The following is a 16,919-nucleotide window of genomic DNA, read 5'->3' as shown; positions in this document are numbered from 1 at the left end:
GCATCCTCTCGAGTACAGTCATATCCTTCTCATTATGTGGTGACCAGAACCAGTCTCACTCTCTCTCATTCACCAGATTCTCTTTCTCTCTCTCTCTCTCTCTCTCCTCTCCCTCAGTCACACTGTTTCATACTGTATCTCACTCTCTCTCTCTGTTTCTCTCTCTCTCTCTCTCTCTATTATTCAAACCCACCATCTCTACCTTCCTCTAACTCTCTCTCCCTCTCTCTCTACCTTTGCTTATCTTACATTTCCTCAGACTCACTCTACCTCTCGCTCTCATTCACACCCTGTCCTTCACTCTCTCTCTCTCCAACTGACCCTCTCCCTCTCTCTCTTTCTCTCTCTGTCTTACTCTATCTCCCTCTCTCTCTTTCTTTCCTACAACATCCCAGGTGGTAACAGTTAAATACAGGGTAAATCTCCCTCTGCTCTGTCCCACCAATAGATGTTAACCCTTGACCCCAGAAGCATGTCTTCTCCTGATGGAAGGTCCCATTTCCCACATTGACCAGGCTTTGGTATCTCTCAGGAAGACAGACATATTCTTGCCAAATGAAGGGCAGTTCTGTGCTGTTGGCCTATTCTCATTGGGGACTGGTTTGGACACAAACCTCATTCCATGAAGGCCCAGCAGAGAGAGGAGATCCTCAGGCCATCAGTGTGAGCTGGAGGGACAGGACAGGTTCTGACCCAATGACCCATCCTGTCCATTCACAACATGTTCCAATACCTTCTCCTCTCCTCCCCCTTCCAGGGTCAAGCTCCAGTTTTACTGTCAAGAGCAGAACCCTCCTGGTCCTCATGTTCCACCCCACCGACCTTCGTATACATTGCATCATCCTCCGATATTTCCGCCACCTATTAACAGACTCCAGAAACAGAGATATATTTCCCTTCCCATCCCTATCCATAAAGACCATTCCCTCCGTGACTCCCTCATCAGGTCCACACCACCCACCACCAATCCACTGTCCCCAGCCGGCACCTTCCCCTGCCACCACAGGAACCTGAGCCCATAACTCCCCCTCACCTCTGTCCAAAACTTCAAAGGAGCCATCCACATCCATCAAAGTTTCGCCTGAACTTCCACATGTGTCATTTATTGTATGCATTGCTCCCAATGCGGTCTCTTCTACATTGAGGAGACAGGATGTCTACCAGCAGAATGTTTCAGAGAACATCTCCGGGACACTCGCACCAACCAACCTCACCGCCCCCTGGCCAAACATGTCAACTCTGCCTCCCACTCTGCCAAGGACATGTAGGTCATGGGCCTCCTACATCACCACTTCCTAGCCACCCGACACCTGGAGGAAGAACACCTCAGCTTCCGCCTCAGGACCCTCCAACCCCACGGCATCAATGTGAATTTCACCAGGTTCCTTGTTTCCCCTCTCCCCATCTTATCCCAGTTTCAACCTTTCAACTCGGCACTGTCCCATCTGTCCCCTCATGACCAGTCCCATCTGTCAATCTTCCATCCCACCCTCCTCTCCACCCTCCTCTCCGACTTATCACCATTACCCATACCTCCATCTACCTATCACACTCTCAGCTTCCTTCCCTCCAACTTTGAAATGAGGATCAGGAAGAGATAATTCAGTCCTTCGAGCCCTGATCTTGCCTGATCTTATCCTCATCTCCACTTTCCAGACTGCTCCCTATTGCCCTCTATCCTGCTTTTCATCAGAAAGATATCTGTTTCATTATTGAATCTGTTGATTGACTTTGCCTCCACTGTGCTCTGGGGGCAGTGACTTCCACAGATTCTCAACCCTCTAAGAGAACGCGTTACAATTGAACAGAATCCCTTCAGTATGGAAGCAGGTCATTTGGCCCAAAAAGTCCATAGCTGCCCTTCAAAGAGCATTCCACCCAGACCCAACCCCTTACCCTTTCCCTGTAACCCTACATTTCCCATGATTAATGAACCTAACCTACACATCCCTGAACACAATGGGAAATTTAGCATAGTCAATCCTCCTAGTACATACATCTTTCAACTGTGGGAGCAGCTGCCCAAGGATAGGATCAAACCCAGGTCCCTGAACTGTGAGGCAGTCATGATAACACTGCACCACCATGCCATGGTAGTTTATCCTCATCGCAGTTTTGATCCTACCTCACCCACTCTATATCTATGACCTATTGTTCGAGACTGTCCCACAGGAGGGACATCTGTTCCATGTCTGACTTATCAGTCCCCTTTGGCATCTTATTTACCTCTCTCAGGTCCCCCGTCATGTGACTGAATTCCAGTGAGTATAAGCCTAAGCTATTCAACTATTCCTCATACGACAGCCCTTTCATCCCGGGAATCAGTCTGGTGAACATCCTCTGAACTGCATCCAGTGCCACCATCTCCTTCATCAAGTAAGGAGACCAAAACTTAACACGATACTTCAGATGTGGTCTCACCAATACCTCACAGAATTGTAACAATATTTCCTTAATTCTGTAATCCAGTCCTTTTATAATAAATACCAAGATTCCAATTGCTGTAAGAAATGCCAACATTCCAATTCCATCGGACTCAATTGGAACCTCCAACAGAGATCAGTAAACATGTGCCTCCTTCCATCTGGACTCTCCAACAGACGCCAATAAACCTGGACCTCATTCCCACTGGGCCATCCAACAGGGATCAGTAACCATGGGCCTCCATCCCACTGGAATTTCCAAAGGACAGCAGTGAGCACGGGCCTCTTTCCCACTGGACCCTCCATATTGGAACTTCAAACCCCACATCCTCTCCATCACGAGGTCTTCTATTTCAATCTCCACAAGATTGATCGTCTATGCACGACATCAGCCCCTTGACCACAGAAACCTTTATTCCTGCTCATCCCATATCCAAACTCTCCCAGCTTAAAGTCATAGAGTCAGAGAGATATACAACACGGAAACAGACCCTTTGGTCTAACCCATCCATGCCGACCAAATATCCCAACCGAATCCCGTCCCACCTGCCAGCACCCGGCCCATATCCCTCCAAACGCTTCCTATTCATATGCCCATCCAGATATCTTTTAAATGTTGTAATTGTACCAGCCTCCACCATTTCCTCTGGCAGCCCATTCCATAGACGTACCACCCGATGCGTAAAAAAGTTGCCCCTCAATACTCTTTTATATCTTTCCCCTCTCACCCTAAACATAAGCTAGTTCTGGACTCCCCTACCCCAGGGAAAAGACTTTGTCTATCTACCCTATGCCCCTCATGATTTTTTAAACCCCCAAAAGGCCATTCCTCAGCCTACAACGTTCCAAGGGAAACAGCCCTAGCCTATTCAACCTCTTCCTGTAGCTCAAATCCTCCAAACCTGGCAACATCCTTTGAAATCTTTTCTCAACCTTTTCAAGTTTTACAACATCCTTCTGAAAGGAAGGAAACCAGAATTGCACAGAATATTCCAAACTTGGTCTAAGCAATGTCCTGTTCAGCCACAACATGACCTCCCAACTCCTGCTCTCAATACTCTGAACAAGAAAGGGAAGCATACCAAATGCCTTCTTCACTATCCTATCTACCTGCGAATCTACTTTCAAGGAGCTATGAACCTGCACTCCAAGGTCTCTTTGTTCAGCAAAACTCCCTAGGACTTTACCATTAAGTGTATAAGTCCTGCTAAGATTTGCTTTCCGAAAATGTAGCATTTATCTAAATCAAATTCCATCTGCCACTCCTCAGCCCATTGGCTCATCTGATCAAGATCCCATTATAATCTGAGATAACCTTCTTCGCTGTCCACTACACCTCCAATTTTGGTGTTATCTGAAAACTTACTAACTCTACCTCTTTAGCACACATCCAAATCATTTATATAACTGATGAAATGTAGCAATGATCTTTGTGGCACTCCACTGGTCACAGGTCTCCAATCTGCAAAACAACCCTCCAACACCACCCTCTGTCTTCTACTTTTGAGCCATTTCTGTATCCAAATGGCCATTTCTCCCTGTATTCGGTGAGATCTTGCCTTGCTAACCAGTCTCCCATGGGGAATCTTGTTGAACACCTTACTGAAATCCATATAGATCCCATCTACCATTCTGCCCTCATCAATCCTCTTTGTTATTTTTTCAAAAAACTCAATCAAGTTTGTGAGACATGATTTTCCAGGCAGAAAGCCATGTTGACGATCCCTAATCAGTCCTTGCCTTTCCAAATACATGAACATCCAGTCCTTCAGAATTCCCTCCAACAACTTGCCCACCAAGACGTCAGGCTCACTCGTCTATAGTTCCCTGGCTTGTCCTTAACACCTTTCTTAAACAGTGGCACCACATTAGCCAACTTCCAGACTTCCAGAACCTCACCTGTGACTATTGATGATACAAATATCTCAGCAAGAGGCCCAGCAATCACTTCTCTAGCTTCCCACAGAGTTCTACAGGACACCTGATCAGATCCTGAGGATTTATCCATTTTTATGCGTTTCAAGACATCCAGCACTTCCTCCACTGATATATGGACATTTTCCAAGGCGTCACCATCTATTTCCCTCCATTCTATATCACCCATTTCCTTTTCCACAAAATACTTGCTCAGTATCTCCCCCATCTCCTGCGGCTCCAAACAAAGGCCACTGAGCTGATCTTTGAGCAGCCCTAATCTCTCCCTAGTTACCCTTTTGTCCTTAATGTATTTGTAATGTCCCTTTGGATCTTCCTCAACCTTTGCTCTGTAAATTCCAAATTGTCTGCAACAGACTAGTCCCTTCCCTGTCTCACAACAAGGAGGAGATTGTCCATCAATAATGATTAGAAGGGTTATGGAGAATGGGGGTGGTCAGAACTGATTAAACAGATGATAGCTCCTGCAGTTGAATATCCTGCTGGCAGGCTCCAGCCTTTTACACACAGAATGGGGAAGTGTGTACTGTAGGGCTCCTTGGAACTATCCCTCATCATCAAGTGTCCCTCAGGAGGGGAGAGAGAATGTTCAGGGTCCTGAGCTCCATTTCCCAGCCCAGGCAGTTTGTCTCCCGGTGAATGACTGAGATGCCAATTTGGAGCCCAGGTTAGGGACAGGCTCTGCTGGTCTACAAGAGGCAACTAGAGATTGAGCTGAAAAGGAACGATTTACTGGGTTATGGGGAGAGGGAGGGGCAGTGGGATTAATTGGATCACTCACAGACATGATGGGCTGAATGGTCTCCTCGTGTGCTAGGGGGAGCAGATTTAGGACTGAATAGAGAAGGAACTTCTTCACCCAGAGGGTGGTGAATCTATGGAATTCCCTGCCCAGCGAAGTGGTTGAGGTTTCCTCAGTAAATGTTTTAAAGCTAAGACAGGTAATTTTTTGAACAGTAAATGAATCAAGCGTTTTGGTGAAAAGGTGGGTAGGGGGAGCTGAGGCCATGAAAAGATGAGCCATGATCTTACAGAATGGCAGAGCAACCCAAGAGGCCAGATAGCCTGCTCCTGCTCCTGGTTTTAATGTTCTCATGTGCTGTCAGATTCCAGGGAGTGCAGATGGTTCACACTTTTCTCCCGTCTCAGTAACAAACACCCAGCTGCTCCGAGCTCCTTCTTTCACTTCCTCTCTGGGTGAAGTTTCAACCTTGTGCTCTGACAGTCTTTGCAGTTATTTTTTACACTGGGGCTTTCTGCTGTGGTCAGAATCTCTAATAATAAGTGTCCAATCAGTGACAATCACAGCAGCTAAGAGCAGTCAGGATTGAGGAGCCAGGCTCACTGGGAAACACATTGGGAAGATCACAACCATCCTTTTCAGCTCCCAGTACAACTTCCATCCCTCTCCCTGAGCACTGTCTGCTGCTCAACTAAACTCTTTGCAAAAACAGAATACCTCAGCAGGTCTGGCTGCATCTGGGGAAAGAAATCAGCGTTAACATTTTGGGTGGCGTGACCTTTTCTCAGAATAGTTCTGAAGAAGGTTCACTTGTCCCAAAATGCTAACTGCTTTCTCTCCACAGATGGTGCCAGACCTGCTGAGCCTTTCCAGCAATTTCAGTTTTTGTTCCTCATTTACAACAACCACAGCTTTTTTCATCTTTTATTTAGTGTCAGATTCCTTTCAATCCTTGCCTCATCGTTGAGGCTGATCTCAGCCCCAAATCCTCCACAGCACAGAGATCACTCACTGAAAATCTCAGCCATTGCTTTGGGACTCCAAACATGACCATTCTAATGTTGTCCTCGGCCACATCACAGCCACTGCCCTCTGTAACCCTCAGCTCATCCCAAACTCTGCTGCCCGTATCCAAACTTGCACCAAGTCCCATCCCAATCCCCCACCGTCCTCCCTGAGCGACATTGGCTCCCGGTCCAACAACACCTCGATATTCAAATTCTCATCCTTGTTCGGAAGTCCCTCCTTGTCCATCCACCCTCCCTATCTCTGTCACCTCCTGCTAACTGCCTCACTCAGTGTGGTCAGCAATCTTGGACAGATGACTCTCTGTTTCTTCATCCAAGTCATTGAGAAATATCATGAAATATTGAGGTCCCAGCACAGATCCCTGGGGACACCACTATTTACCTCTTGCTCATTGGAGGAGACATACATTATCCCTCCAATCTGTCTCCTTCCTCCAAATTAATTCCTGACCAAAGGCAAATGCTTTTCTCTAACTCATTATGTTTCCAAGTTGATGAACAGTCTCTCAAACAGTGAAACTAGGAGCAGGAGTAGGCCATTCAGCCCTTCGAGCCTGTTCCAATTTTCAGTATGATCATGGCTGATAATCCAACTCAGTCGCATGTTCTTGTTTTCTCCCCGTCATCTTTGATACCTTTCATTAGAAGAAATATGTGTAGCTTTTCTGGAAAACATTTATTGGTTTGGGTTCAACTGCTTTCAGTGACACAAACTTCCACAGGCTTCCCACTCACTGAATGAAAAAAAAATCTCTCTATCTCAGCTCTAAATGGCCTTTCCCGTATCCTTAAATTGTAATCCCTGATTCTGGACTCCCCAATCATCAGGAACATCCTGCCTTTTCCTGTTAGGATTTTAAAGATTTCAATGTGACTCCCTTCAATCTTCTAACCTCTAGTGAATATAATCCGAACTGATCCAGTTTCTCATCAGATCTAAGTGCTGTCCTCCCAGGAATCAGTCTGGTAAACCTTAATTGTCCTCCCTCCACAGCCAGAACATTCTTCCTCAGATAAAGAAACCAAAACTGCACACAATACAATCATAAAATCACACAATACAGAAGAGGCCCTTTGGCCCATTGAACCTGTACCAGCCAAACTACACTAAACCTGCATTCATCCAACTTTCCAACACAAGGGCCATAGCTTTACATGTTACGATATTTCAAGTGTTCATCCAAGTATTTTTTAAAGATTGTGAGATTTTCCACCTCAACTACCATCCCAGGCAATGCAAACCAGACCCCCACCACCCTCTGAGTAAAAACCTGCTCCTCAAATCCCCTCTAAAGCTCCTATCTTTCACAGTGAATGTGTGCCAACTCCGTACAACGGGAACAGCTACTTTCTCTTCATTCTGCCCATTCCCCTCATACCCTTATACACCTCTATCAGGTCCCCCTTCCACCTTCTCTGCTTCAAAGAAAACAACCCAAGTTTATCCAGCCTCTCTTCATCGGTGAAATGTTTCATCCCAAGCAACATTCTGGTGACTATCCTCTGCACCCCCTCCAGTACAATTCCATCCTTCTGATCACATGGTGACCAGAACTGCACACAGTACTCCAGCTGTGGCCTAACCAAAGTTCTGTATTCTCCAACATCTCTTCCTTGGTCCTCTAATCTATACCTGAAATGATAAAGGTAAGTATCACATCTGACTTCATAAATGCCTTCTTCATCTGTTCCATCTTCCAAAATTCTCATTTGTCACCTCTCATTTGCCAGGGGTAAGTTCCATCTGACTCTGATCTGCCCATCTGACCAATCCAGTTAGATCCTCCTGTAACCTAAGACCTTCTTCCTCACTGTCAACCATCTGCCAAACCTCATGTCATCTACAAACTCAGTCATCATCCACTCACCCCCACCCCTCACCTCTCACATTCTCATCTTCATTGTGGCATACACAGGCACCCAGGTCTTATTGCACCTCCCCATTCCCAATCTATCACCATTCAGATAATAATCTGCTTCCAATTTTTGCTACTAAACTGGGTAACCTCACATTTAACTTCATTGTATTTCATCTGCCATCACTCAACATCTCCAAATCACACTGAGGTATCTCTGCATCCTCCTCACAGCTCCCCCTCCCACCCAGCTTTGTGTCATCTGCAAACTTGGAGATATTACTCTTAAGTTCCCTCATCTAAACCATGAACAAATATTGTGAATAGCTGGATCCAGGCCTGTGGTACCATTTCAGAAAAATTCCAGTTTATTTTTACTCTTTGTTTCCTGCCTGCCAACCAGTTCTTTATCCATGTCAGTACACTGCCCCCAGTCCCATGAATCTTAATTTTTTTATGCTCTCTTCTGTGGGACTTATTAAAAACCTTGTAAAAGTTTCAAATATACCATGTCAATTGCCTCCTTCTTGTCAAATTTGCTCTTTGCAGACTCAAGCAATTCCAGTCAATTTGTTAAGCATGATTTCCCTTTCCACAAACCATGCTGACTCTGTCTAATCCTGTCACTGTCTTTCAGTGATTAAATCCTTCATAATAGACTTGAGTATTTTCAGGCTGATTGGTCTAAGTTGTCCACTTTCTCTCTCTCTCCCATTTTAAATAGTGATGTTACATTAGCAACTCTCCAGTCAGTGGGAATTATTCCAGAATGCATAGAATCTTGAACATCAAAGTTTCCAAACATTTTGGGCATTTCCTGAAGTAATCTGAGGTGTAGACTATTGGATCCTGTGGATTTATCAGAATTTAATCCCATAAATTTTCCAAAACCATTTCGCGTATAAAACTAGTTTTCTTCAGTGCTGCTATCAGTCTATACCCTGTCATCCCAAAATGTTTCGAATGTATTTGAGTTTTCCATTGTATACAAAGATTCAGAATGCAGCAAATGCAGAAATTTCCTTTACTCTTGTTGTCAGCAGTACTTTTAACAAATCACTTTTGGATAAGACTGACACAAGACATACCCTATCAATGCAATCTCCTGACCTGGGAATAGGGTACAAATCCATCTTTGTGACTACATTCACTTTCCAACTGTCTACACAGATTCTAATTGAAACATTAGTTTCAGAACCAACACTACAAGAGAACTCCAATTACTCTTACAGTTCAATCAGGGTACCCTGTCCAGTTTATGATCAGTAATTTGCTGATTTTTAGTTGGTTTGAATCAAGCCCAGATCCCTGGTTCTGCTGCTGGATTTATTTAAAAATGACAAATGAAGAGGGTAGTAGATGGATGTTTCAGGGCAAAAGAATCTCTGGGTTTATTCAATAGGAAAGGTAAGTATAATACAGGAGCAAATGTAAATGTAATAAACAGTGAAATGAACAGTATCCATTATACAGAGAACAGAAATTAAATACACTACCAAATTAAACACTGGTTATACACTATTAGAAGCTAAAGTGAAAAAAATGTGGCCCTGGAAAAGCACAGCAGGTCAGGCAGCATCTGAGGGACAGGAGAATCGATGTTTCGGGCATCAGCTCTTCATCGGGAAGGTTGGGGGAGTGGAAGGGGACTGAGAGATCAATAGGAGGGTGGGGCAGGGGGTGGAGGAAAGTAGCTGGGAAGGGGATAGGTAGATGCAGGTGGTGGGGAGGTGATAGTGATAGTTCAGAAGGAATGGTGAAGCAGACAGGTGGGATGGATGATGGATAGATTTGGAAGGTTCAAGAGGTGGTGTCTAGTTGGAGGATTGGATATTCGTTGGGGGATGGAGGGAGGGGAGATAACTAAACTAGTGAAAACAACATTGATGCCGTGTGGTTGGGGGTTCCTAAGGTGGAAAATGAGGCATGCTTCTTCCAGACATAGGAGCTCAGTGGTTAGCACTGCGGCCTCACAGCCCTAGGGACCCAGGTTTGGTTCCAGCCCTCGGCAACTGTCTGTGTGGAGGTTGCACGTTCTCCCCATGTCCGGGTTTCCTTCGGGTGCTCTGGGTGCACAGTTCAAAGATGTGCAGCTCAGGTGAATGGGCCATTCTAAATTTCCCGCAGTGTTAGGTACATTAGTCAGAGGGAAATGGGTCTCTGTGGGTTAATGTTCGGAGAGTCGGTACGAACTGGTTGGGTCGAAGGGCCTGTTTCCAATTTCTTGGGAACCTAATCTAATCAAAATGTGTAGGTTAGCTGAATTGGCCATACTAAATTGCTCATAGTGTTATGTGCATTAGTCAGGGGTAAATATAGGGTAGGGGAATGAGTCTGGGTGGGTTACTCTTCGGAGGGTTGGTATGGACATGTTGGGACGAAGGGCCTGTTTCCATACTGTAGACAATCTAATCTAATCTGATCAGATTTCAGGTGGCTTGGAGTTGGCAATGGAGGAGGCCCAGGACTTGCATGTCCTTGGCAGAGTTGAAGGGGGATTTGAAGTGTCCGGCCACAGGGTGATGGGGTTGTTTGGTGCATGTGTCCCAGAAATGTTCCACAAGTCGTCCTTCCCAACATTCCTGATGAAGGACCTCTGCCCAAAACATCGATTCTCCTGCTCCCCGGATGCTGCCTGACCTGCTGCGCTTTTCCAGCGCCTCACTTTCCGACTCTGACCTGCAGCATCTGCAGTCCTCACTTTCTACTATTCGAAGCAAAACAGTTTGAGTCACACAAACTTTAATCAGGCTCCCTACCCTTGGGTCCCAATGCACTGTCACCACCCACCATCCCCTCCCTGCGAGCTCAGAGGGAAACTTTGGGGTCTCAGGGTTTTCAGCTCAGCACCGAGGAAAATACAGGTTTAATTTGTGTCCTGTTGGTGAGGTTCTCGCTGTCGGTTCTCTTGGCTCAGGACAGGTCTGTGAGAAAGTGAGGACGGCAGATGCTGGAGATCAGGGTTGAGAGTGTTGTGCTGGAAAAGCACAGCAGGTCAGGTAGCATCCGAGGAGCAGGAGAATCAACGTTTTGGGCATAAGCCCTTCCTCAAGAATAAGACCTGTGGACTGGGAGCTGAGAGATAAATGGCGGGGGGTAAGACTGAGGCGAAGGAATCTGGGAATGTGATTGGAACAGGCCTGTCTCTGGAAGCTCTTGTTCAGATAGCGTTTGGTTGGTGTTCCTGCTCTCGGGTGTCCTTTGTTGCGATGATGCTCTTGGTTTGGTTTCGGGATTCGGCTTCTCTGTTCAGCCTCTGTAGTTCTTGGTTCTGAAGCTGCTTGTTGGGGCTTGCTGAAGCTGTTCCTGCAGAAACTTGTTGTTGAAAAGGCTCACCCTCAGATTAGGGCTGGCTGTTATACAGGCTGTGTGCACCGTTATCTCCCCTCAGATCTGTGTTGTCCAATGTGTTTCTGGTGTTCCCTTTGGGGTCACTTGACTTCCTGACAGTTAAGAGTATTTGTGAATGTATCTTGACTGCTGTTGAACGCCCAATATCCCTGTGAGTAAGTATTGATTGTGTTGAATGTCCAGTATCTGTACAGGTTCCAAAATGTCTGTGTTAGTCGGCTGAGGTGTAAAAGTGAGGTTCAGTCTGGAGAATGAGGTCTGGTTGGTGTCTCTTTAAGGGTTGAGGTGTGAACTGGAATTCCAGGCAGAACAATGGTTCCAGGCAGCCATCCCCGTGTCTCTGTGTTTTCCCAGAGCCCAGCCCAGCTGTCTCTTTATTTTTAAAAGGTTTTTAAAAATCCAGGGTTTTAGATGATTGGGATATTTGCTCAATTCCAACATGGGAGAACTCCAATTACTCTGACAAATCAATCAATTGATTCTCAAATAAACATTGAGCTTCCTTTGTTACTTTGGCCAGTTTCTCTGGTTTTAACCAAAATGGGTTTTGTTTTATTGGGTCTGAATTATCTACCTCCACATCATGTTCAATTAATCTGGCTCATGCAAGTGTATCTTTTAAAGACCATGTATCAGTGCAGAATGTGGCCATTCAGCCCATCAAGTCCACTCTGCCATTCTATCATAGTTGATTTGTTTATCAACCCCATTCTCCTGCCTTCTCTGTTACCTGTGATTGGTTTACCAATCAAGAACCTAGCTATCTGTCTTAAATACACTCAATGACTTGGCCTCCACAGCACTCTGCAGCAATGATCAATCCACAGATTGACCACCCTTTGGATGAAGAATCTCCTCCTCATCTCACTTCCAAAGGATGGACCCTTCTGAGGCTGTGCCCTCAGGTCCCAGTCTCTCTGCCAAGTGGAAACATCTTCTCCATGTCTACTCTATCCAGGCCACTCAGTCTACTGTATGTTTCACTGAGATTCCCCCTCATCCTTCTAAACTCCATCGAGTACGGACCGAATACAGGCCTCCACCACTCCTCATACAAACTTCTTTGTATTCTCTGAGCAATCTCCCTCTGTCCCTCTGTTAATCTTTCTCCAGATACAAAAATGCAGTGTCTGAATTCTCTAATGCCTCTGAGTTTGTTCACCTCACAGGAGAAAGTTCACTTTGGGAATTGACCAATTCTCTTTGGCTCTCATCCCCTTTCTGCTACACTCAGTGCTGGACACACCTCCACACGACTGAATGTTTCCTCAAAAACTGGGAGAGGAATTAAGGATGCTGCTTTCATCATGTGTGGAGGTTGACCTACAACTTGACAAGGTTTTTTATAATATCTTCATTTAGTGGAATGTGAGCATCGCTGGCTGGCCAGCATTTATTGCTCATCCCTAGTTGCCCTTGAGAAGGCTCTTGAGCTGCTCTTGAACTGCTGCAGTACACCTTCTGTGGGTTGACCGACAACACCATTAGGGAGGGAATTTCAGGATCTGGAGCCCGCAACAGTGAAGGGACACAACACATTTTGAAGTCAAGATGGCTTGGAGGGGAACTTGAAGGCAATGGTGTTCTCATATATCTGGTACCATTGTCCTTCCAGATGGAAATGGTTGTGTTTGGAAGGTGCTGTCTGAGGATCTTTGGTGAATTTCTGCAGTGCATCTTGTAGATAGTGCACACTGCTGCTGCTGAATGTTGGCGGTAGAGGGCATGGTTACATGTGGATGCTGTGCCTATCAAGCGGCTGCTTTGCCCTGGATGGTGTTCAGCTTCTTGAGTGTTGTTGGGGGCTTCACCCATCCAGGCAAGTGGGGAGTATTCCATTACATTCCTGACTTGTGCCTTGTAGTTTGTGGCCAGGCTTTCATGAGACAAGAGGTGAGGTACTTTCTGCAGTATTCTTAGCCTCTGACCTGCTTTTATAGCCACTGTGTTTATTTGGTGAGTTTCAGCTGGCTATCAACTCCCAGGATGTTGATAGTGGGGGACACATTGATGGTAACACCACTGAATGTCAAGGGACACTGGTTAGATTGTCTCTTATTGGTGACAGTCAGAGTCTAGCATTTGTATGGCATGAAAGTTATTTATCACTTGTCAGCCCAAGCCTGGATATTATCCAGATCTTCTCTGAGGAGTTGGAAATGGTGCTGAACATCGTGCAATCATCAGTGAACATCACCCCTTCTGACCTTGTGGAGGGAAGGTCATTGATGAAGCAACTGAAGATAGTTGGGTGAAGGAGACTACCCTGAGGAGCTCCTCCAGAGATGTCAAGGAGCTGAGATGACTGACCTCTAACAACCATGACCATCTTCCTATGTGTCAGGTATGGCTCTAAATACCAAAGAGTTTGCCAATGATACCCAGTGATTCCAGTTTTGTTAGGACCTCGAACCGTTTGTTGACATCATGTGGGGTGAATCGAATTGGCTGAAGACTTTTATCTGTAATGCTGGAGACCACTGCAGGAGGCCAAGATGGATCATCCACTTGGTACCTCTGGTTGAAGATTGCTGCGAAAGCTTCAGCTTTATCTTTTGCACTGCTGTGCTGGGCTCTTCCATCATTGAGGATGGGGATATTTGTGGAGACTCTTCCTCCAGTGAGATGTTTAATCATCCAACACCACTCATGACAAGATGTTTCAGGACTGCAGAGCTTAGACCTGATCTGTTGGTTGTGGAATTCTTTAATTCTGTCTATCATTTGCTGCTTATGCTGTTTGGTATGCAAGGAGCCCTCTTTAGTGGCTTCGCCAGGTTAACACCTCATCTTAATGCATGCATGGTGCTGTTCCTGGCATGCCCTCCTGAATTCTCCATTGTTGGTCCCCTGGTTTGATGGTAATGGTTGAGTGGGGGATACGCTGGGCCATTATGTTTCAGATTATGCTGGAGCAGAATTCTGCTGCTGTTGATGGCCCACTGTGCCTCATGGATGCCCAGTCATGAGCTTTTTTAGATTAGATTAGACTTACAGTGTGGAAACAGGCCCTTCGGCCCAACAAGTCCACACCGACCCGCCGAAGCGCAACCCACCCATACCCCTACATTTACCCCTTACCTAACACTACGGGCAATTTAGCTTGGCCAATTCACCTGACCCGCACATCTTTGGACTGTGGGAGGAAACCGGAGCACCCGGAGGAAACCCACGCAGACACGGGGAGAACGTGCAAACTCCACACAGTCAGTCGCCTGAGTCGGGAATTGAACCCAGGTCTACAGGCGCTGTGAGGCAGCAGTGCTAACTGCTGTGCCACCGTGCCGCCCATCGGTTGTAAGTCTGTCCCAGTTAGGGTGGTGATAGTGTCACACAACATGATGGATGCTATTCTCAGTGGAAGGCAGGAGTTGGCCTTCAAAAAGACTGTGCGACGCTCACTCTGACTGATACTGTATAGGACAGATGCATCTGCAGCTGGCGGACTGGTGAGGATGAGGTCAAGTATGACACATTTTTTAAAAATGCACCACATATTTTAAAAAATTTTTGCTCAGTAAAACACATGATTCTGGATGCCTGTGTTTTCCAAATCCCTATGGTCCTCTCATGGAAATATGATGTGCTCCCCACAATATCTCCCTATGATAGCTGGGTGGGACCACCAGCCAATGTCTAACCGACCATTCTTTCTCTGGGGATCTATGAGGAGGGGGAGTCTCCACTTCCTAATCAGTGCTCCATTCTGAAGGTAATAGCACTCTGAAACTCCTTCTGCCTCGACCTCAGTATGAGCTGACTGTGTTCATTTAGTTCATTCAGGATCTGCTTCTTGGATCTGCTATAATTAGGGACATCATACCAAACACTCCAGTTGGATTATCTTCACCCTTTGAGAAAGTTTCAGCGATCCTTTCGCTTGCTGTGGTGTCACATCAACCCTTATTGATGGATTTTGTTTAACCATGGCCCTGGTTACCTCACACGAAGGAGAGAGACCAGGAACCTATTCCTGTCATTGTTCTGTTTCTTGGACCTCCTTTGGACATTCTGTAATTAACGGGGAAGCTACTGCCTTTAGTCCTGACAAACCATTCCCCAGAAGGAAATCGACTCCTTCAGCAGGGAATGTTTTCCCCACTCCGACAATCACAGGCAACATCCTGGTGAATCTCCTCTACACCCTCTCCAGTCCAATCACAACCTTCTGACAGTGTCATGACCAGCACGATACACAGTATTTCAGATATGACCTAATCAATGCTCTATAAAGTAACAACGAGACTTCCTTGCTCCTATATTCTATACCCTGGCTAGTGATGGCAAGCATCCCATATGCCTCCTTCACCACCCTACCTAGCCGTGCTGATACCTTCCGGGATTGATGGACTTGTACACCAAGGTCCCTTTGTTCCCCAGTACTCCCAAGGAACATAAGAACAGAAGAACTAGAAGCAGGAGTAGGCCATCAGGCCCTTCAAGCCTGCTCTGCCATTCAATAAGATTCATGGCTGATCTTTTCATGGACTCAGCTCCCCTTACCCACGATCTCACTGTATCTCTTAATTCCTTTACTGTTCAAAAAAAATCTTAGTTTTGAAAATATTTACTGAAGTAGCATCGACTACTTCATTGGACAAGGAATTCCAGAGATTTATGACCCTCTGGGTGAAGAAGTTCCTTCTCAATTTCCTTCCCCCTAATTTTGAGGCTCTGCCCTTTTGTTTTAGTTTCACCTACCAGTGGAAACATCCTATGACTTATCTATTCTCTTCATAATTTTATATGTTTCTATAAGATCCCCCACCACCCTCATTCTTCTAAGTTCCAATGAATGTATCCCCGTCGACTCAGTTTCTCCTCTCACAGGTCAACCCTCTCAACCCCAGAATCAACCTAGTGAACCTTCTCTGCACCCCTTTGTGTGCCAGTACACCCTTCCACAAGTAAGGAGACCAAAACTGCATGCAGAACTCCAGGTGTGGCCTCACCAGCACCCTGTACAGCTGCAACATAACCTCTCTGCTTTTTAAACTCAATCCCTTTTGCAATGAAGGACAAAATTCCATTTGCCTTCCTCATTATTTGTTGTACCTGCAGATCAGCCCTCTGTGATCCATGCACAAGGACACCCAAGGCATATACCTTGCACTTTGTATATCCCTCCCTTATCAGACCTCCCAAATTGGATCACCTCGTAATTATCAGGATTAAATTCCATCTGCCATTGTTCTGCCCAATTTAGCAGCTGATCAATATCAGACTGTAGCCTGAGACCCGGTAATCCAAGATAGCAGCAGAGTAGGACTCTTCAAACCGAGTTCACCTGCTCCACCTGTTTCCTTTACTTGGTTTTCTTCCATCTTTTTTCTTTTCTTTTGTGTTTTTCTTTTGTCCTTCTTTCATCTTTTCTCTCCCAGCCACAGACTCGCGGCCTCAGACACCTGGTCTCTGACCAGTGCAGACCCAGTGATACGGCCTCTCAGCTTTATGTGGCAGTGTTCTGGCCTGGCAGGGAGACCTCCCAGCCCAGAAAGGCAGACTCTCAGTCTGACATAGTGGCCTCTCAGTTTAATGTGGTGGCCTCTCAGCCCAGCATGCTGGACTGTCAGCCCAGCGTGAT

The sequence above is a fragment of the Hemiscyllium ocellatum genome, chromosome 9 (assembly GCF_020745735.1).
Source record: "Hemiscyllium ocellatum isolate sHemOce1 chromosome 9, sHemOce1.pat.X.cur, whole genome shotgun sequence".
In the NCBI taxonomy this organism is placed as follows: Eukaryota; Metazoa; Chordata; class Chondrichthyes; order Orectolobiformes; family Hemiscylliidae; genus Hemiscyllium; species Hemiscyllium ocellatum.
This window is presented reverse-complemented; position numbering follows the sequence as displayed.